The 23,182-nt window shown below is 47.5% G+C and overlaps 1 protein-coding gene across 4 annotated transcripts in view; it reads left to right on the top strand.

Moving 5' to 3' along the window:
* SIPA1L3 (signal induced proliferation associated 1 like 3) overlaps positions 1-23,182 on the top strand; it is a 308,537-nt gene that overhangs the window by 104,039 nt on the left and 181,316 nt on the right. For all 4 annotated transcript variants that reach the window (XM_021931056.2, XM_017952902.3, XM_031659500.1 and 1 more), the window contains exon 2: positions 18,282-18,349. The gene's annotated coding sequence lies outside the window, so the exon portion shown is untranslated. The remainder of the gene's footprint in view (positions 1-18,281; positions 18,350-23,182) is intronic.

Below are 23,182 nucleotides of genomic sequence, written 5' to 3'. Positions count from 1 at the left end.
CAGCCTGGGCAACATAGTGAAACCCTATCTCTACAAAAAATAACAAAAATTAACCAGGGATGGTGACGTGCCCCCAGCTACTTGGGAGGCTAAGGTGGGAGAATCATGAGCCCAGGAGGTCCGGTGAGCCATGACTGCACCACTTCACTCCAGCCTGAACAGTGGAGTGAGACCCTGTGTTGAAAAAAGAAAAACAGCGGTCGTGCTTACTGCTCTGTAAGGAATAAAACTAGATTGAAGTAGGGGTCCCCTGATCTGGGTGGTCAGGGAATGCTTCCCTGAGGAAGCTTGCCTTGAGAATAGCTAGAGCCACATGTGCAAAGGCCCTGGGGCAGGAATAAAATTGGAAAGTCAAGGCAGCCAGTGTGGTGGGAGCATTTGGATGATGGGGGAAGATGATGAGGCCCGAGATATGTTGAAGAACTTTAAGCTGGAAAGCAGCTGGAGGTGATCCCTGTTTGATGTAATCCCTCTGGCTGTGGATGGAGAATAGAATCTAGGAAGGCAAACGTGGCCTGGGGAGGCCAGAGAGGGATCTCATGCAGTTGTTAAGATGAAAGATGATGGTAGTGGCTTGGCCTGGGAAGGAGGAAGAAAGGAAATGAATTCAGGACGTATTTTGGAGTTAGTGGCAACAGGGTTTGCTGATGGACTTGCTGTGGAGGATGAGGGAAGGAGGGACAGGAAGGATTCTCCCATGTGTCTGCATCATTGCTGGATCCCTGCTGACAAACACACAGGTTGTCTCCCGTGTCTCCCAACATGCATGAACGCACATCCTTGCTGGGTTGTGTCCCTTTTTTTTTTTTTGAGACAGGATCTTGCTCTGTCACCCAGGCTGGAGTGCAGTGGTGTGATCTTGGCTCACTGCAGCCTCGACCTTTCTGGCTCCCGGCTCAAGCAACCTCAGCCTCCTGGATAGCTGGGACCACAGGTGCACGCCTCCACGCCTGGCTGATTTTTTTATTTTTTATTTTTTGTAGAGATGGGGTCTCGCTATGTTGCCCAGGCTGATCCCCATCTCCTGACCTCAAGCGTTCCTCCCACCTCAGTGTCCCAAAGCGCTGGGATTACAAGGGTGAGCTACCATGAGTCTTAAGGGATGGAGGGGAAGGGCATTTCACGTGGAGGGAAGCATCTGAGGAAATACTAGGGCCTGAGTAAAGGCTGGGGCCCTGCTGTGGTGCTATACAGGGAGCCTCCTCTGCTCCCAGCCCAGCTCAGGCCAAAGCGTGGGGTGAGGGACAGAGTTGTCTCCTGGGCTGTGGAACAGCAGCATCCAACCTCAATCCACCACCTGAAGTGTGTGCAGTTGCTGCCCATTTTGAGATTCTTTCATGTCCTCCACCCCCATCTTATCCAGAGCTGCTTTCTCATCTGGCCAAGGCCATTCTCCTCCCGTCCTCTCCCCTCCCCAGGTGAGTCCAGAGTTTCAGCTAATGTTGCAGCAGCAGATGCATCATGTTGGATTGCCTGCCATTCTCGGGGCCCTTTTGCTGTCTGCATTTAGGTCAGCTTTGTTTTCCTGGGGATTGAAAGAAGTGACTGGCATGGCCTTTGGTTCTGGGCCAGCCTCGCAAGGAGCCTGGCCCTGCAGGAACTGAACGAGAGGCCTCTTGTTTGTATGAACTTGATTCTTCCACCTTCTTTGTCCCCTATTCCCTTCTGTTTCTTGTTTCTGGCCTTGTTCTTGAGAGTGCAGGTCCCACAGGCAGTGGCCAGTGCTGCAGGCCTCCTTTGCCCTTTCTGAGGGACTTTGGGCATCTGGTGGACTCTAGTCCTCTCAGCCAGTGAGGGCAGCTCAGCCAGTGTGAGTTTAAAACGGCATGACCTCCAAGCTCCCGTTGCCTCCTGCTCCGACCCTGACCTGGGTTTCTCTCTGGTGCTGCTGGCAGGTGCTGGGCCAGGCCGCTCGTCAAAATTAGCATCTCTGGGAATTCGCCTTCTGCCTACCCAAGGGCTGTAGAATAGGAGGTATCACAGATTACGAGAAGGTAAAATTTGACACATTTCAGCTCATACCAGGTCCAAAAAAAAGGAACGACCTTGAAGGAGAAAAATATAGAGCATTAATGAGCTCAACTCAGCACCCTCCCAAGTTGCTGGAGGACATGTGAATCACTGCAGCCTTTTTAGAGCATGGACTGAAAAAAACACACAAAAACCTCTTTTTTTTTTTTTTTTTTTTATGAGCCAGTACATGCATGTGATAAAACATTCAAATGGTACAAAAAAGGTATACAATAGTCTTCTTCCCCTACCTACGATCTCCCAGTCCCTTCCTGTGAGGACACCCATGTCTCATATGTTCTTCGAGAGATGCTCAATACAAAAACAAGCATATATTATACGTGCAGTTCTGGACCTTCACTGGGAGACCATTCCGTAATGTAACCATGGAATTTCTCATAAACAGCCTTTGACCCAGCACTGCCACTCCTGAGAATCTATCGTGCAGAAGAAAAAAACAAATAGCTTAAGTACAAAAGGATATTTATTGCAGCATTGTTTGCAGTGGCAAAGCAAAAAACAAACCCTGGAAATAAAACGAATGCCCATTTTTCAGGGACTGATGGAATAAAATGCAGCACGTCTATGTTCTTGGCCTATCAGCTGCTAAAAAGAGTGGGTAAGAGCACTGATTGCTGGCCTGGAGGCATTTCTGTGATGTATTTAAGGGAAAGCAAGATTCAGAGAAGTACATTTGATAAGATCCTGTTGATGTAAAATACAGCGACAAAAGGCATTGTCATTTTATTGGGGACAGTGGGTATCTACTTCATTCTCTTCCACGTCACATGGCCTGCTCCGCCCGGCATTCTGCCTGGGAGACATTGCCAGGATCCTTACTTGTGCTCAGAGTGAACTTCACCCACTGGTATTATTAGAGGCCTATCTGGGAGCATCCTCCAGCCAGACCACGGGTGGAGAGCCCATGGCATTCGTGCTGGAAAATGCTCACCTGGGCCTCTGTCAGGCTAGGAGAGGCCAGCCTGTTCCTGGGTGCCAGGAGCTATGGTGAGAATCGCTTCTCGCTGACCATGACAGGCAGTGTGACCAATTTCCCAGTCACTTGGTAGGATGAACTAAGCGGAGTTTGGTGAGCTGTGAAGCATGCAGCACCACCAAATCTGCCACTCACGAGACCAGCACAGAAGAATTACAGAAATGCTGAAGTCAGGACATCAGGTCTCAGGCTCTGTTCCAGCTGAAGGTTCTGGGGGGCAGAAAGCACAGGTAACAACTTAACTCACGTCCATCCCAAGCTCAACACACAGAGTCACCCAATGAAATGCTTCTCGTGCCACATTCTTTTTTTTTTTAAGTTCTAGGGTACATGTGCACAACATGCAGGTTTGTTACATATGTATACATGTGCCATGTTGGTGTGCTGCACCCATTAACTCATCATTTACATTAGGCATATCTCCTAATGCTGTCCCTCCCGCCGCCCTCCACCCCATGACAGGCCCCGGTGTGTGATGTTCCCCTTCCTGTGTCCTACTATTCTCATTGTTCAGTTCCCACCTATGAGTGAGAACATGCGGTGTTCGGTTTTTTGTCCTTGCGATAGTTTGCTCAGAATGATGGCTTCCGGCTTCATCCATGTCCCTACAAAGGACATGAACTCATCCTTTTTTATGGCTGCATTGTATTCCATGGTGTATGTGTGCCACATTTTCTTAATCCAGTCTATCATTGATGGGCATTTGGGTTGGTTCCAAGTCTTTGCTGTTGTGAATAGTGCCGCAATAAACATACGTGTGCATGTGTCTTTATAGCAGCATGACTTATAATCCTTTGGGTATATACCAGTAACAGGATGGCTGGGTCAAATGGTATTTCTAGTTCTAGATCCTTGAGGAATTGCCACACTGTCTTCCACCATGATTGAACTAGTTTACAGTCCCACCAACAGTGTAAAAGTGTTCCTATTTCTCCACATCCTCTCCAGCACCTGTTGTTTCCTAACTTTTTAATGATCGCCATTCTAACTGGTGTGAGATGGTATCTCATTGTGATTTTGATTTGCATTTCTCTGATGACCAGTGATGATGAGCATTTTTTCATGTGTCTGTTGGCTGCATGAATGTCTTCTTTTGAGAAGTGTCTGTTCATATCCTTCACCCACTTTTTGATGGGGTTGTTGTTTTCTTGTAAGTTTGTTTGAGTTCTTTGTAGATTCTGGATATTAGCCCTACAAGGCTACTACAAGGCTACAGTTACCAAAACAGAGATATAGACCAGTGGAACAGAGCAGAGCCCTCAGAAATAATACCACACATCTACGACCATCTGATCTCTGGCAAACCTGACAAAAACAAGAAATGGGGAAAGGATTCCCTATTTAATAAATGGTGCTGGGAAAACTGGCTAGCCATATGTAGAAAGCTGAAACTGGATACCTTCCTTGCACCTTATACAAAAATTAATTCAAGATGGATTAAAGACTTCAATGTTAGACCTAAAACCATAAAAAACCTAGGCAATACCATTCAGGACATAGGCATGGGCAAGGACTTCATGTCTAAAACACCGAAAGCAATGGCAACAAAAGCCAGAATTAACAAATGGGATCTAATTAAACTAACGAACTTCTGCACAGCAAAAGAAACTACCATCAGAGTGAACAGGCAACCTAGAGAATGGAAGAAAATTTTTGCAATCTACTCATCTGACAAAGCGCTAATATCCAGAATTTTTTTTTTTTTTTAAATAAGAGGGTCTTGCTCTGTTGCCTAGGCTGGAGTGCAGTGGTACAATCATAGCTCACTTCAGCCTCAACCCCCCAGGCTCAAGTTATCCTCCCAAGCAGCTGGGTCTACAGGTGCACACCACTAGTAGTAGGCCCAGCTAATTTTTAAACTTTTTTTGTTGACATATGATCTCACTATGTTGCCCAGTCTGGTCTCAAAACTCCTGGCCTCAAGCGATCCTTCTGCCTCAGCCTCCCAAAGTGCTGGGATTACAGGTATGAGTCACTACACCAGCTCCATGCCAGGTTTAAATGCAAGTAACAGATCATTTCACTCTTTGGAATCACTAAATGACACAGCTTGCATTTCCTGGCTTATACGTATATATGTCATTCATTCTTACCAGAATAGTGGAAACGCTGCACAAAACCAACTTAAACTGTTTTCATTTCATATCTTGACATGTGTACATTCTACCAATATTCTACCTTTGACTTACTGATGACTAAGGAAGGAATGATAGGAAAAGGAACTGTGGGTTGCTGTATCTTTCCCTTTCCTTCCATGTCATCGTTCTGCATACCTAGTTGGCTAATTCGGGGAAGTGTGGCAAGTAAAAAAGAATGTTGCCAGGTACGGTGGCTCATGCCTGTAATTCCACACTTTGGGAGGCCGAGGCAGGCAGACGGCTTGACCCCAGGAGTTTGAGACCAGCCTGGGGAACATGGCGAAACTCTGTCTCTAAAAAATATACAAAAACTAGCCGGGGATGGTGGTATGCACCTGTGGTCTCAGCTACTCAGGTAGCTGTGGTGGGAGGACCACTTGAGCCTGGGGGGTCAAGGTTGCAGTGAGCTGTGATCATGTCACAGCTCTCCAGCCTCCAGCCTCCAGCCTGGGTGACAGAGCAATACCATGTTAAAAAAAAAAAAAAAGATTGTGAGAGGTCTCCATGGTCTTCATGTTTCTTTCTGCATTTCATATTTCATCACCTTCTTTCTGCTGTGTTCGAAGCAACTCCTGGCTCTAATGGAGGGGCCTCTGGGAACTGTCAGTTTTCCCGCTTACTCCGTGTAGCTGTGATTATATGCTTACTTTATACCTGCTTTCAATCTTGCTGAACTTGCATGCATCGTTGGCCCGCTGGAATCCGGCGCTCACAGGGGATCCGGAATACCATATGAGAATGCCGTGACAAGGAGTGACAGGCACACACGTGGCTCAGATCTTCTCTGCTCACATGCATGTTCCATTGGCCCCGGACTTCACTTACAAAATACAAGTTCAAAGACAAAATGATTTAGAATTTCAAGACGTTGACAGAACATTAGACCAAGGGAAGGGCTCACAACTACTGGGGTCACACACCCAGAAAGCTAGCACTATCTGGGTTTGTTGCATGAAGTAACAAATACTCAGTTGGAGATAGGGTTCTGTTACCACCCCAGTTTTAACTTACCTGACTTGGAGTAATAGCGTTTCATGCTAGGACTTAAAACACTTCTAAGGCCAGCTCTATTTTTAGTGGACTGTATATACGAATCGAAACATAATCAGTATCCTTACCTGTGCCTGTTTTTCTGCCATCCGCTGGTGGGTAGTGGTCCATATTGGCAGATGACATCATCAACTACCCATTTATTCAAACCAGAAACATACACATATATATGTATACATACTGTGAATTCATGTCTTCTTTTTTTAAATGGAGTCTCTGTTGCTGAGGCTAGAGTTCAGTGGCACAGTCTCGGCGCACTGCAACCTCTGCCTCCCAGATTCAAGCAGTTCTCCTGCCTCAGCCTCCCCAGTAGCTGGGATTACGGGCACACGCCCCCACGCTCAGCTAACTTTTGTATTTTAAGTAGAGATGAGGTTTCACCATGTTGGCCAGGCTGGTCTCACAACTCCTGACCTCAGGTGATCCTCTTGCCTTGGCCTCCCAAAGTGCTGGGATTACAGGTGTGAGGCACCACGCCTGGCCTTAAAGTGATTATTGATATATTTGGTTAATACCAATCATGTTTGTAATTGTTTTCTACTCTACTCCTTACCAGAGACTTCTTTTTCTGCCTCCTCTGGCTTTTTTTTTTTTTTTTTTTTAAGAGATGGAGTTTCACTCTTGTTGCCTTGGCTAGAGTGCAGTGGTGCAATTTTGGCTCACCGCAACCTCTGCCTCCCAGGTTCAAGTGATTCTCCTGCCTCAGTCTCCCAAGTAGCTGGGATTACAGGCGTCTGCCACCATGCCCGGCTAATTTTTTGTATTTTTAGTAGAGACAAGGTTTCACCAGGTTGGTCAGGTTGGTCTTGAACTCCTGACCTCAGGTAATCCAACCGCCTCAGCCTCCCAAAGTGCTGGGATTATAGGCATGAACCACCATGCCAGCCCTTTTTTTTTTTTTTTTTTTTTTGAGACTGAGTCTCTCTCTGTCGCCCAGGCTGGAGTGCAGTGGCATGATCTCAGCTCACTGCAGCCTCCAGCTCCCAGGTTCAAGCAATTCTCCCACCTCAGCTTCCTGATTAGCTGAGATTACAGGCGCCCACCACCACACCCGGCTAATTTTTGCATTTTTAATAGAGATGGGGTTTCACCATGTTGGCCAGGCTGGTCTCAAACTCCTGACCTCAGATCAATAGCCTTTCTATCTCGATGGATTTGCCCATTCTGGACATTTCATGTAAATGGAACTGTGTAATCCATGGTCTTTTGTGACCGGCTTTCACTCAGCATCATGTTTTCATGGCCCATCCATGTCACGAATTCTTGCTTCATTCCTTTTATGGCTGAATATTCCATTGTATGGAGGTGCCACATTTTGTTAATTCTTCAGCTAATGGACATTCTGGGATATCCTTCCTCCCACTTTTCACATAGCTTCCTTCTGCTTTTTCTTTAGTTCTGGGCTTAAATTCATTCCGGTTCTCACCACTGAACTTATATATGTACCTGTTTGCCTACTTCTTTACTCTGGTCCCCTAGTGTGGACGGTACATTTTGTGAGGGCGGGGACTGTGTCTGCTTTGTTCACCGTACCTAGCATCCTACCCCACACCGTGTCCAGAGTGAGGTAGTGCCCATTGTTGAATGAATGATCTCATATATATCTCACTTTACCTCTTCCTAAGGCAAGGTGATCATAACCCCACTCTGTATCTGGGAAGTTCTGTGTCTAGCTTTCTCCCTGGTGTTGAGGAGAGCAAGGCATCCTAAAGCATGAGGATACTTTAAATGGTGGCAGGTTACTAGAAGGATTTCTTTGGTGTAAAATACTGTTCCATCACTCATCTGCTATGCAAGACTGCCGGCTCATTTGAAAAGCCCATTTGGCTGCCAGTAGCAGACACCAGAAATAACAGTGGTATAAACTCAGTGGAAGGCAGTTTCTGTCCTGAGTAAGACATCAAGAGATAGGCAGTCCATGCCTGGTGTGGCAGCTTCACAGTCAACAAGAAAAGCAGAGTCCTTTGATACAGGGTCCTTCTGCTCACCGTCCCTAGCAGAGGGCCTTCGTGGCCCAGTGTGACTGCTGGAGTCAAGCTAGTGAGTCTGGAGTCCAGGTGGGAATAGGGTGAGGGAGAGGCACAAAAGCATAGTCCAGCTTTGCATTTCTGATGAGGATTTTCCTCAAAGTCCCACAGGTTATATTTACCTTGCATTGGCCATGCTGGCTGCAAGGGAGGTTGGGAAATGTAGTCTTGGCTGAGCATCCTGAGAAGAAAGAGAAGAATGGCTGCTGGGTGGGAAGGGCACTTAGCAACTGGAGTTGGTTCATTTCCTGCCCACAGTACCCAGGTCCATCACAGCCAGCTTCTGCCCATTGGCCTGGACCTTCAAGCCTTAAGTGACCAGAATCAGAGCAGGGACTTTCTCCGTGTGTCTGGTTGACCAGAGGGTGGGATTTTGAGGCTTGTCAGGGAGCATCAGTTCAAGAAACTTACCACATCACCAGCAATAAGAATAATGGTAGCTCTGGCCAGGTGCAGTGGCTCATACCTGTAATCTCAGCATTTTGTGAGGCTGAGGCAGGAGGATTCCCTGAGGTCAGGAGGTAGAGACCAGCCTGGGCCACTTAGTAAGACCCTATCTGCACAAAAAAGAAATTTAAAAACATTACCCAGGTGTGCTGATGCACACCTGTAGTTCCAGCTACTCAGGAGGCTGAGGCGAGAGGATCACTTAAGCCCGGGAGTTCAAGACTGCAGTGAGCTCTATGATTGCACCACTGCACTCCACCCTGGGCAACCGATTGAGACCCTGTCTCTAAATATATATATATAAATAACTAAACTCATGGTAGCTCACACTTAATGCATACTTAGTGCATAATAGATTTTGTTCTAAACAATTTTTGTGGAGTAACTTTTTTACTTAATCCTCACAACACCCTTATTGTTATCCCCATTTTAGAGATGAGGAAACTGAGGCACAGAGAGGGTAAGCAACCACATAGGCTTTCTCACTGTGAGTAATTTTTTTCCCCTTCATTCTTCCCTTTCAATGTGTTATGAATAACAGGATTAGAAAATAAAGCCTGACCTATTTTGGTAGATTGACCACTGTTCTGTCTTTCATCTGATTAGCTGGGGTCTGGAGAGGGCTTTGTGGAAAGGCACCCAACAGTTGAAACCACATTGACAGGCTGTTTTCATAGCAGTGCAGGAAGGGGCTTAACTGTTGGCACATCCAGCAAATGGTTGGTGACAGGAAGAAAAAGGATCCACAGCTATGCAGAATTTCCGCAGCCCGTGAGCCTGGGGCCGGCTGACCACAGTGCCTGTGTGCCAGCGGACTGGGCCTGGCCTTTAAAATGACAGTCACCCCGGCTGCCCTTAGTAGTGTGTTAAGGAGAAAGAAGCTGTTCTCTCTTCAGGTCCCCAATAATTAGTTCGGGCACCAGGTCATCATTCTAGCTGCCTCTGATCAGCCATGCTCAGTGGAAATCTTTGAGTCCCACAATACATCTCTGATTTGAGTCTTTTTTTTTTTTTTTTTTTTTTTTTGAGATGGAGTCTCACTCTGTGGCCCAGGCTGGAGTGCAGTGGCACTATCTTGGCTTACTGCAACCTCTGCCTCCAAGCAATACTCCTGTCTCAGTCTCCCGAGTAGCTGGGACTACAGGTGTGTGCCACCACACTCAGCTAATTTTTGTATTTTTAGTAGAGATGGGGTTTTGCCATGTTGGCCAGGCTGGTCTCAAACTCTTGACCTCGGTGATCTGCCCACCTCAGCCTCCCAAAGTGCTGGGATTACAGGTGTGAGCCACCGCGCCCGGCTTTTAGCTGAGTCTTTTTGAGACCCCTTCAGGTCCATGTTGGTGGCTATCTGCAGACTCTCCAGGGTGGTGGCACAGCACATGGCCCCAGGCTGCAGCAGGTGTTTCAGTTAGGAATGATTCAGCCACAGCTAGTAGAATTCACAAGTGGCATTGTCACCTTAACACATAGGTGGTCCTTCATGTCCCATAACAATGTCCGGAGTGAGAGCCTGGCAGGTTCAGTGGCTGACAGGTCAACACCAGCACTGCACTGACCCTCTTGCCACCATGGCCTTAAGATGGCTGTTGGACCCTGAGAACTCAGCCCATCTAGTCTGGGCAGGCTATTTCTGGGGACACGGGGACTCTCTCAAATCCGGCTGTCACATCTGCCTGTCTGCATTCCAAGATGGAGAAAAGGCAGACTGGCGAAAGGGAAAATGACTGTGTAGATGTAGATGAGTCTGACCCTTTTTTTTTTTTTTTTTGGAGACAGACTCTTGCTCTGTCTCCCAGGCTGCGATGGAGTGATACAATCATGGCTCACTACAGCCTCGGTCTCCTGGGCTCAAGTGATCCTCCTACCTTCCTGCCTCAGCCTCCCAAGTAGCTGGGACTACAGGTATATGCCTCCACGCCTGGGTAATTTTTCTATTTTTTTAATAGGGATGGGGTCTCGCTGCGTTGCCCAAGCTGGTCTCTAACTCTTGGGCTCAAGCAATCTGCCAGTCTCGGCCTCCCAAAGTACCGGGATTACAGGCATGAGCCACTGCACCTCGAGTATGAATCCGATCCTTTTTGTGAGGAGAGGGGAAATGCTTTTCTAGAGTTCCTGAATGAGAAACCTCTGCCCTCCCCAAGGTTCTGAAGATATGCGCCTGTGCTGTCTTCCAGACATGTTCATATATTTCCTTTGGCATTTAGGTCTTTGACCCATCTGACATTGATGTCTGTATGTGGAAAGAGACAGAGTTCAAGGCTAAGCTCATATTCTTTGCTGTTGCATTTAGTAGGCACCATTGTTGGTGGTTCTAGAGCCAGACCCACTGGGTTCAAATCCCTCCTGGCTATGCCGTCTACTTGCTGTGTGATCTTGAGCAAGGTACCTTTCTGTACTTCAGTTTTCTGGTCTGTTAACAATGGAGATCAGGCCAGGTGCGGTGGCTCACACCTGTAATCCCAGCACTTTGAGAGGCCGAGGTGGGCGGATCATGAGGTCAGGAGATCGAGACCATCCTGGCTAACACAGTGAAACCCCGTCTCTACTAAAAAATACAAAAAATTAGCTGGACGTGGTGGCGGGCGTCTGTAGTCCCAGCCACTTGGGAGGCTGAGGCAGGAGAATTGCTTGAACCTGGGAGGCGGAGCTTGCAGTGAGCCAAGATTACGCCATTGCACTCCAGCCTGGGCAACAGAGCGAGACTCCGTCTCAAAAAAATAAAAAGAAAAAAATGGAGATCATAGTACAACCTACTTCTCAGGTTATTAAGAGGTTTAAATGAATTGGTAGTTAAAGAGCAGAAAACAGAGCCGGGAATGGTGGCATGCACCAGTAGTCCCAGCTACTCGGGAGGCTGAGGTGGGAGGATCACTTGAGCTCAGGAGGTCAAGGCTGCAGTGAGCTGATTGTGCCACTGCACTCCAGCCTGGGTGACAGAGTGAGACCCTGTCTTTAAGAAGAAAAATTGTAATTCCAGCACTTTGGGAGGCTGAAGCAGACCTTGAATCACAAGGTCAGGGAGGTGGGGAGACCATCCTGGCTGCTTGGGTGAAACTGTCTCTACTGAAAATACAAAAGCAACTGTTCTTTGCAGATCCCAGCCTTCGGGAGGCTGAGGAGGCAGGAGAAGGGTGTGTGAACCGAGGTGAGGGAGCACGGTGATCTGAGGATGGCATACTGCCTCCAGTGGAAGCGACAGGGAAGCGAGACTCCGATCTCAAAAAGAGAGACGAAAAAACAAAACACAACTGAAAACAGTGCCTGGCATGTAGTAAAGTCAAAATGAAAACCTTGTGCTTCAACCCAGAAAGAATTTGCACAGCCGCACATGGGTCTGGGGGCTCAGCAGGGAGCTCTGGGCCTGTCAGTAGATGAAGTTTGTCACTGAGGTAACCCTCTCTTCATCTTGACAAGAAGTTGCCAAATTGCTCTCCCAAAATGTTTGTTCCCATTTCCACCCCCACCCGCAGTGACTGAGCGTTCCCCTTACTCCACAACTTCAGCACATTTGGTGTTGTCAGCCTGGCATTTTGGCCAATCTGCTGTGCATGGAATGGCCACACAGCATTTTTTTTCCCCAGAGCAGCTTATCTGCAGAGGTCTGTCTGCGAGCCCATTCTGCCACCAAGTTACTCAGGCTGGGCTGCAGGCGGGACCACCATGGGGCCCCCAGCACAGTGAACTCCTCATAGCTCTGTGTTCAGAGCACCACACTAGCATGCTTATCTTCTGGAGAGGGTGAGGTGGTGGGGCCAGGGTTGCGGGGGGGCAAGGAAATGAGGAAGAGACCCTTAAAGTCAGTGACCCAACCTTCATCATGTTGGTAGACCGCATCAATCAGCAAAAGAACCAGCGCTAAATCATTAGTATGTGCTATTAATAGAATGTAGGTCATAAGAGAAAACATGATTAATTGCAAGATGATCTCAGTGGCTGTTGAGGGCCTAGATTTTCCCAAGGCAAAGTCCTTTGCTCACATACCAGCTTTTCTTTGTTGGGATGTAGGCTAGAGGCAGCTGAATGAACAGATACTTCCCTAAGTCATTATTTCAAAGACAGGACAGGGATGGGTATAATGGGAATCTTCTCTAAATGAAGGATGATTGAACCACTTTGTTAGTAGGTGAGTAATCCCTGATGCCACAGTGATGCTCTGGCGGTCTAGAAAGGAGAGTGAAGCTTACAGCAAAGGCTCCGGTGGGTTTGGTTCTTCCAGACCAGCCACTTATACAGCGGCACAGAAGAAAAAGGCCTGGCTGTCCCCCCATCACCACTCGGTCAAGAGAGAGTGCCTGTGGCCAGGCTGTCTTAGAGGCTGAGTAGACACTGCCCAGGGTGTTTATTCTGCTCCAAGTCAGAAACAGAAGAGAACCTCCTGCCATCTCTGGACACAGAGAGAGAAAAGAGCTGGTAGGCCTGGGCCCAGCTGGCTAATAATCTGCCCACTTAAAAGCAGATGCTGGCAACAGTCACAATCTCTGGGCTGTTAGATTGGCCTGCCCTTCTTCCTCGGGGGGGACCATGTAAAGGAGAGTGGAGAGGTATGAGCGGATGATCCTTTCCATATGAATTGAGATGGAAATACGAGAGTGGAATAGAAAACCCAGGCCCGGAAGTACAGGTCCAGGAACAAAAAGGGGCAGGTGCTGCAGCCAGCCTTGAGGTCAGGAGAGAAGCGACCTGGTCAGCCCAGCAGAAACAGCTCACCTGGAGCCATGGTGATAATGCCTGCTTCACAGGGTTTCATGAGGGTTGAAATCAAGGTAATTAACATGTAAGTGTTCTGAAATGTAATGTGAAAGACTGGTTTTCAGTATGTTGATTATGGTGTTATGGAACTTTTGTCAGACACTTCCTTGTAGGCCTATTTTATAAAGCAGGAAAAAATGGAGCTGCCAGAGGTGAGATGAGGGTGTGGTGGCCTAGAGCCTCACTTGCAGCCTTTCTTTACCCTCTGCAGTCTCCTCGGAGGACTGGACTCAGGGGCGCTTAAGGTGAAACCTGGGGGTCTCAGGGAGCCCGGCACTGCCCCCAGCGGGCCCTGGGCCCCAAACAAGTCATTTACGCATTTTGGACCCCAGTTTGCTTTTCCACCAAGTGAACAGACAAGTCAGATAGATCAAAGGATTCTTCACTTAGTTCCTACGGACAGGGGCTTCAGAAATCTTTGACATCTTTGAGACAGGCAGTATTTTGTGCTTTTTTTCCTGGAGAGACATGACAGTTTTGTTTCGTCAACTTCTTAGAAGGGTCATATTCGCCCAAACATGAAGGAGTGCTGTATTGATTTCTCAGGTCCCTTCCTGTGCTGTTAGTTTGTTGTAAGCGACAGAACCTCCCCAAGTCAAATTGACTTAAACTGCAAAGGGAAGTTAATGGTTCAGGGACCTGAGAAATCCCAGAGCTGGCCCAACTGGAGTCAGTACTCAGGTATTCTCATCAGGAATTTACCCCTCTTTATTTCCGGACCCTGCCTTTGTCAGGTTTAACTTCATTCTCGGCCCCTTCCTCCTGTCCCGCCTCTGCTCACCCTCAGGTGGCAAAGAAGTCCTCAGCAGTCCTCCTGCCTTACCGCCCATCTGTTTCCCCCAAGAAATTGGAGCAAAATGTCCAGGGCCCACTCTCATTGGCCATGCTTGGATCACGTGTCTCTCCCAGAGCCAATCCCTATGGCTGAGGGAGGAGACATTCGGGTCAGGGCGCTTCTCCCTCTTCCATTCTCTCATGGGATTCTGTTCTTGCTGTAAACCTGTAGGAAGTGAAGTGCTGGGCCCGTGTGTCACCTGTGTGATGAATGGGTCATGGCCATGGGTGTGCTGGCATTGTGGAAGCAAACCGAAGGGCATCGTCCCTTCCCAGGTGGTAGAAAATGGGACCCTGGGATACACAGGGTACTGGCTGGATTCCCGGATCTGTAGCCCTCCTTTGCTGCCGTTTCCACGGCTCTTTGGCATCTTCCTCTCTCCTGCATGAGGGACTGCGGGACGACGGGCATCCACAGCTCCCTCTAGTCGGCAGGAAGTAGGTTCCTGGCTGAGAGAGACTTGGCGCCACAGCACATAGCTGGTGATCAGCCTTTATAGAGCCATATGCATCACTTTAGAGAAAGAAAGGAGAAAAATCAGAGTGGCGGGAAAGCAATTTCCGTTGCAATTTAAAAGGCGGCTATTAAAATTTTACAAGAGCTTTATTGCAGGGGTTTTCTGATCATCCCAGGAATTTTTAAAATGGGAAGTCTAGTGATAAAGGAAAATGTTCTGGGTGCGTCTGGTTCCCTCCTGCCCTGCCAAGCATCTTGAAAACCACCATTGTGAGGGCTTCCTAGACCAGCTTAGCAATAGCAACGGCCCAAGAGGCCATTTCTGAGTGTTTTAAAAGCGGGTTTTTCCATATTTGCTGTTTCTATGTATAGTGACTGTTTCTAATTTTATTTTGTACTTTGCTAAATGGCCTGGTAGGGAGCTATGGGAATCGTCAAGAACAGCAGTTGCCTCTGCCCTTCCTGTGTTAGTTGAGAGTCATTTGGTTGTGTGAACAAAGAGAAATTCAGGTCAGCTTGCTGAAGTATAAAAGGAAGTGGATGGACACAGGGCCTGGGAGATTCGGCTTGGAATGGTTTCAGGCATGGCTGGATCCAGGGCCTCATGAGGCTGCCAGGACATGTTTCCTTTTACCTCCTGGCTCTGCATTCTTCTGTGCTGATTTTATTCTCAGGTAGGCTCTGAAGCAGCCCCTAACAGTTCCCCAAGTAGATTTAACCAGCTTAGCAGCTCCAAGGGAAATAAACCATCTCTTTCCCCCATTGTCCCAGCATATATCATGGGGCTGGTGTTTACTGGCTCTGATCATCCTGGCTTTGGTGGCAGGGTCACCCTGGGCCATCGCTGAAGCTGGAACAGGGAAGGTGGTGCAGTGGCTTTTTGGCCAGACCTGGATCACATGACCAGTCCCACCCCCACCCACAACCCATGGGTGGGGTCAGTCCCATAGGACTGAGTGGGAAAGGTGAGGTTCAAGGGGTTGACTGAGGAAAAGAAGTGGATGCAGGGGGGGTCAAAGCAGCCGACACCTGGAACCCCTTCCCATACTAACTTCACGAAGCTGAATCTGCCCCACACTCCCCAGTTGTTCTTTTCCCTTGGAACCTGCTCTGCCTTTACCCACTCTCAGATCTCCTTGAGGGATTCTTAATCTCGGGTCCAGGGACCTTTGAAGGGTGGAAGTTTAGTGGGTCACGAGGTTGGCTGGGAAAAACATTATATCTCTATTTTCACTACCCTCTAACTGAAATTAACATTTTTTTATGCACAGGGCAATACACCACAATTGGATTAACAGTATCTGTGACTTTGTCACTACTAGAAATCACAGATATTCCCATATCACATTACAGTGTTGCAAATATCACAAAATATCATTTAAACACCTACCTATTTCTAAATCACTGTAGTTATTGGATTCACTACTAGATCTTGTAATATAAAAGCATTAATAGGCCAGCCGTGGTGGTTCACACCTGTAATCCCAGCACTGTGGGAGGCCAACATGGGCGGATCGCTTGATCCTAAGAGTTTGAGACCAGCCTAGCCAATGTGGCAAAACCCCATCTCTACTAAAAATACAAAAATTACCTGGGGTGGTGGTGTACGCCTGTAAACTCTGCTACTCGGGAGGCTGAAGCAGAATTGCTTGAGCCGGGGATGCAGAGGTTGCAGTGAGCCAAGATGGCGCCCCTGCACTCCAGCCTGGGCAATAGATCAAGACTCCATCTCAAAAAAAAAAGAAATTATTCTGAGGAGTCTGCAACTAATTCGCCAGGCTGCCAGTAGGAGTCTCTGGCATGAGAAAGGTTAAGAACCCCCTTGGGCTTCTCCAGGAACCCCAGGGGAATGATCATTGAAGTTGTCCCGATTCCTGAACCCTGGAGTATTGACTAGCTGCTCGCTAGGCTTCCTTCCTGGGAGGATTCCTAGAGGAGCTGACCCGCCTTTGAGGTTGACATGGATATTTGGGTAGCATTTGGACATTATGGTATTGGGGAAGTGGGGCAGGGAGGTGTTGCCAGCCCACAGTTGGCCCTGCCTTCATTGACCATCGTGACAGTGTGGTCTAGCCAGGTGGTCAGAAACAGGCTCTGGGACCAGGTTGCTGGGTTCACATCCTGGCTGTATATAGTACACTTTTTTTTTTTTTTTTTTTTTAAAGAGAGAAACAGGGTTTTGCTATATTGCCCAGGCTGGTCTTGAACTTCTGAGCTCAAATAATCCTCCTATCTCAGCCTCTTCAGTAGCTGGGACTATAGGCAGGTACCACTGTGCCTGGCTTAGTATACTTTTGACTGACTGGGCAACCTCGCTAGTGGATCTCTTATGAATTCTGTGCCTCAGTTTCCTCATTTGTAACTTGGAAGTAGTAATAGGATCTTCTTGGATGATGGGGAGAGTGAAATGAGTCAGCGCATGTCTGCTAGCACAGAGCCGGCACATTGGGAGGGATTGTTATTAGTGAATGGCCATTACATGTAGGACAGCTCTAGGCTCTCTCAGATCTCATCTCCTGACTTAGTGCCCAGCCTCTGCCGGTGCCCAGAATGTGATGCTGAACAATACAGACAGTGCTTTCTCCGCCTGGAGACATTCGTTCATCCATGGAATATTCACTTAAATATAAACAAGCATACTACATATTCAAAGGCGTAAACTCATAAAGTTCCAAACCAGGACAAGTGCAATTTCTCTGTCATTCCTCTGCTCACAGTTGTCTGAGGAAATGTCCTTAGAATAGTCCTCCATCTGTCCCCTCCGCCACTGCTCACCCCTCATGCACCCCGTGCCAGCTCCACGGGCCTCCTGGCTGCTCCTGAGATGCTCCACATCTGCTCCCGCCTCTGGAAGGCTCTTTCCCAGGTAGTCACACGGTCTGTGGTCTCATGTATTCACATCTCTGTCCCCTCGTCCAGGAGGCCTTCTCCGAGCTCTCCGTGTAAGGTCGCAGTCTCATCACTATGGCGTCACCCTGCTAGGTTTCATCAAGACTCCACTCCCTGACTTTGTGTTATGTATTTGTTACTGTCCTCCTCCCCTACTAGACTGTCTGCTCCCTGAGGACAGCCACTTTGTCTTGGAGAACCCTGGTTGTATTCCTGGTGCCTGGCACGTAGCAGGTGTTCAGTAAATACTTTTTTTTCTTTTTTCTTTCTTTTTTTTTTTGAGACAGAGTCTTGCTGGAGCAAGGCTGGAGTGCAGTGGCACAGTCACCCAGGCTGGAGTGCAGTGGCACAGTCTCGGCTCACTGTAACCTTCCTCTCCCAGGTTCAAGTGATTCTCCTGCCTCAGCCTCCCAAGTACCTGGGATGACAGGTGTCCACCGCCATGCCTGGCTAATTTTTTGTATTTTTAGTAGAGATAGGGTTTTGCCACATTGGCCAGGCTGATCTTGAACTCCTGGCCTCAAGTGATCCACCCGCCTCGGCCTCCCAGAGTGCTGGGATTACACTCAACCATGTTCAGTAAATACTTGTTGAAAGAGTGAGTATGTGATTGACAGCTGGGTATTGCAGCAGGAAGGCTTAAGTTGGCCAGAGACCTAACCTCTTCTTTTTCCTCCATGTAGATGCACAGTCTCTGACGTCGGCTCTCCTGGGACCATCCAAGAGTTCTAGTGTCTAGAAGGTACTAACGGTGAGTACGGTGTGGCTGCTGGTTTGCTTAGAACTTTACAGCTCATACACATAAGCATCTTTTTTTTTTTTTTAATTACAAAAAAAAAAGTATCAAGGGAAAAATGAAAGTTTGCTTCACTGTTCTTCCCATCACCCGCAAGCCTAACATCTATCCCAGAGGTAATTACTGTCAGTCACTGGCTGGGTGCCCTGCCAGACCTTTTCCTGTACACAAACTTTCCTACGTGCACATGTACACACTTATTTTGGTTCACTGTATAAGAAAAAGGAACCATGCTATGTGGTGCTTCTTGGCTTGCTTCCACCATCCCCAATAATAGTATGTTTTGAAGATCTTTGCTCATGAGCGTACCTCAGTGTATCATACATTTCATATACTTTTATTTTTTTCTTTACTTTTTCATTCAATTTTTAAACCTTACATAGAGTAAAACTCTCTCTTTGGTGTACAGTTCTTTGTTTTGTTTTGTTTTGTTTTGAGATGGAGTTTCGCTTTTGTTGCCCAGGCTGGATTGCAACGGTGCGATCTTGGCTCACTGCAACCTCTGCCTCCTGGGTTCAAGCGATTCTTCTGCCTCAGCCTCCCAAGTAGCTAGGACTACAGACATTTGCCACAATGCCTGGCTCATTTTGTATTTTTAGTAGAGATGGGGTTTCTCCATGTTGGTCAGGTTGGTTTCGAACTCCCGACCTCAGGTGATCCGCCTGCCTCAGCCTCGGTTTTTTTTGGTTTTTTTTTTGAGGTGGAGTCTCACCCTGTCACCCACACTGGAGTGCGGTAGCGCCATCTCAGCTCACTGCAGTCTCCGCCTCCCAGGTTCAAGTGATTCTCCCGCCTCAGCCTCTCGAATAGCTGGGATTACAGGTACCCGCCATCATACCTGACTGATTTTTGTAATTTTTGTAGAGGTGGGGTTTCACCATGTTAGCCAGGCTGGTCTTGAACTCCTGACCTCAGGTGATGCACCTGCCTCAGCCTCCCAAAATGCTGGGATTACAGGCGTGAGCCCCAGCGCCTGGCCGGTATACAGTTCTTTGAATGCAGACAGTTGTAGATAGTTGTGAAACTGCCACCATGATCAAGATTCAGAGCAGCCCCGCTGCCCCACGATGTGAATGTACTGGTTTCTCTGTTGGTAAAAAATATGAGCCAGGTGTGGTGGCTCACACCTGTAACCCCAGCACTTTGAGAGGATGGGGCTGGAGGATTGATTGAGCCCAGGCGCTCGAGACCAGCCTGGGCAACTTAGTGAGACCCTGTCTCTACAAAAAATACAAAAATTAGCTGGGCGTGGTGGCGCACACTTGCAGTTCCAGCTACACCGGGGCTAAAGTGGAAGGGTCACCTGAACCAGTGGAGGTCAAGGCTGCTGCGAGACCCTGTCTCAAAAAAAACTAAAAATTAAAATAAATAAATACATACACACATGTATATGGCATGCGTAATGGGTATTTACACATATTTAAAATATATACATATGGCAAATACTTACCTGTGCTGTATAGGTTTCAAATATGTTATATTTAGGGTTTTGGGTTGGTTTGCTAGTGAACATTCTCTTTTGTTTCTGTGGGTGGGTTCTAAGCAGTGGCGTGGGACCCCAGCTGCATGTCAGTTTGCAGTGAAGCCTTCCAAGACGATCCCCAGCTTTGTTGGGAGGGGGCATTGTCTGATCCTTGAAGAAACAAGAGACCATACCAGTGTGGGAAGTGGAAAGGGGAGGATTGTGGCCTTCAGAACCTGGATGCAGGTAGCTGTGTCAGCCGAGCTGCGGGAACTGAGTGGCTCTGGATGGAGTTTCTCTCTCCTGGACATTTAGTGGTTCCGTCACATTCCCTCATCCTGGCAGTCTTGCCTGGGTAACTGAAGCTGGTGTGTGGGACAGTCACTAGAGGCCAGATTTCTGTCAAAGGATGCTTCCTAGCACAATTCTTGATTACTTTTATTTTGAAGTGATTTGAGAATTATTAAAAAGTTGTGAAAATGATTACAGAGTCCACATGTCTACCCTACATCCAGCTTCCCCTATGTTACCATCTTATACAACTGTAACACAGTGATCAAAACCAGGAAATTCACATAGCCCAGTACAATTAACTCAATGACAGACATTAATCACATTTCACCAGTTTTTCCACTGATGTCCTTTTTTCTTCCAAGAGTCTATTCTTGATCCCACACTGCATTTGATTGTCATGTCTCCTTAACCTCCTCCGATCTGGAACAATTCCTCCATCTTTCCTAGCCTTTCCTGACCTGGACACTTTGGAAGAGGACTGCTCTGCTATTTTGTTGTGTGTTTCAACTTGGGTTTTTCTGATGTTTTCTCATGACCTCATTGAGGTTATTCATTATTTAGGACGATGTCACACAGGCAGCATGCCCTCCTCAGTGCATCTTTGTGGGGGTCTATGATATTGGTGCGTCGTATTTCTGGTAATGTTCACCTAGATCACTTGGTTAAGCTGCTGTGTGTCAGATTTCTCCACACTAAAGTTACACTTTTCCCTTTGTAATTAATAGCTATCTTGGGGCACTCCAGGCCAGGAGTTTGAAACCGGCTAGCTCTAAAAAAATAAAATAAAAACAAATTAGCCAGGTGTGGTGGTGCACACCTGTAGTCCCAGTTACTCAGGAGGTTGAGGCAGGAGGATCCCTTGAGCCCAGGAGGCAGAGAATGCCATGAGCTGAGATCGTGCCACTGTACTCAGCCTGGGTATCAAGACCTGGTAGCAAGACCTGGGTAGCAAGAGCAAGACCCTGTCTCTTTAAAAAAACAAAACAAAACAAAACAAAAAAATGCTACCTTTGGGGAGAAACTTTGAGGCTATGCTAATATCCCACATCCCGTTTTTCCTCAAACTTCCTCCCACTAATTTTAGCATCCATTGGTGGCCAAGGTCTTGTCTACAGCAGTTATTGCTGTGCTGTTTCCCTGATGGCAGTTTTTGTGTGCCTCTCATTCCATCTACATTTATTAATTGAAATTCTTCTGTAAGGAAGACCTGTCCCTTCTGCCTTACTTATTTCTTTATTTAGTTACTAATTTATATCCTATAGGCTATATTTGTTTTAATCTAGCACATTGCTTTTTAATGTGATAAAAGGCCCCAGATCCCAAGTAAATTCCGAGCATTGCCTCACACAGCAGGAAGACCGGCATTTTTCCTAGCTGGTAACCAGGGCCTTAGGGAACTTGGAAAGAACAAGAACAGGTTTCATTTGTTCATTCATTTTCCTTCACTCAGCAAATGTGCATTTGAGCACCTACTAGAAGCACTAGGGATTCAGGAATGAACAAAACAAACTCCTTACCTTAAGGGAACGGACATCCTACTGGAGAGTAACACAGTAAACAGATAAAAAGTAAATATAGGGCTGGGCACGGTGGCTCACACCTGTAATCCCGTCACCTTCACGAGGCTGAGATGGGCCGATCACTTGAGGTCAGGAGGTCGAGACCAGCCTGGCCAATACGGTGAAACCCCGTCTCTACTAAAAATACAAAAAAAAAAATTAGCCAGCCATGGTGGCACACCACTGTAATCCCAGCTACTCAGGAGGCTGAGGTGGGAGGATCGCTTGAACCCAGAGGCAGAGGTGGCAGTGAACCAAGGTTGTGCCACTGCAATCCAACCTAGGTAACAGAGCGAGACAGGGTCTCAAAAAAAAAGAAAAAGAAAAGGTGAATATAGGATAAGTTAGATGTATATAGTGTATATAGGATGTATATAGGAGTATATAGTGATGAATAAAGCAGGGAAGGAGATTGGCCTCACAGGGCAATTTTTAGACAAGGTGACCAAGGAAGGCCTCTTTGAGGAGGCCCTGAATAGAGGAGGGAGTGAGGCGGTCCCCGGCCTGATTCATCCACAGCCAGCTGGGAGATTGCAGTCAAATCATCTCCCTTCTGAACAGTTTCTGTGAACAGGAAATGTGTTCCCTCTCCGAGGGGCAGCCCTGCTCAGTGGGGGCCAGTCTTATCCCCGAGTATTGCCAGATCTGATGTTCCCCCCAATAGGAGAGGAAAGTGAAGAATTTTTTGCCAGTCCATTAAACCCAAATTATGCGACATCAGATAATGAATATGACTCTATTTTGTTTTCATTGTGTTTGTTTTTTAAGTTTCCTTTTCTTTGTAGCAAGAGATAGCAATTTTTCATTTTTAGTGGTGATAGAGATTCTTTTAAAATACATAAAGCTTGAACGTCACTTCAGGGCTGCGTGCAGTGGCTCACCCTATAATCCCAGCTCTTCGGGAGGTCAAGGCAGGAGAATCGCTTGAGGCCAGGAGTTTAAGACCAGCCTGGGCAGCAGAGTGAGACTCCATCTCTACAAAAAATGTTCAAAGTAGCCAGGCGTGGTGGCATGCACCTGTAGTCCCAGGTACTCGGACAGCTATGGCAGGAGGATCACTTGCGCCCAGGAGGTTGAGGCCACGCTACTGTACTCCAGTCCCGGGCAATAGAGCAAGAGAGATACGTGTGTGTGTGTGTGTGTAAATAATTGTACAGATGGGGAGCAGATACAGCTGAAAAGGAAGGGTGGAACACAGCGACTGGGCTTGGTAAGCACTGTATGGCTCAGCCACCCACTGTTTTTCCTTTGGGTCAGGGGTTCTCAGCAGTGGGCCTGAGCTGAAATTGGCAAACAATTACCATGGGTGTGTGCCTTGAGCCATTTTCATCATGGCGTGTGCATCGGCCAGGAATGTCTTCAAGTTTCAGGAACAGAAACCCCCACTCACCACAGCTTGATTGAATGAGGGCTGATTTCTTGCCCACTACAAGCACACCTGGAGGTGCTTGGCTGCCAGTGTTAGTTTGGTGG

Source organism: Papio anubis, chromosome 20 (genome assembly GCF_008728515.1).
Source record: "Papio anubis isolate 15944 chromosome 20, Panubis1.0, whole genome shotgun sequence".
NCBI lineage: Eukaryota > Metazoa > Chordata > Mammalia > Primates > Cercopithecidae > Papio > Papio anubis.
This window is presented reverse-complemented; position numbering and strand designations above follow the sequence as displayed.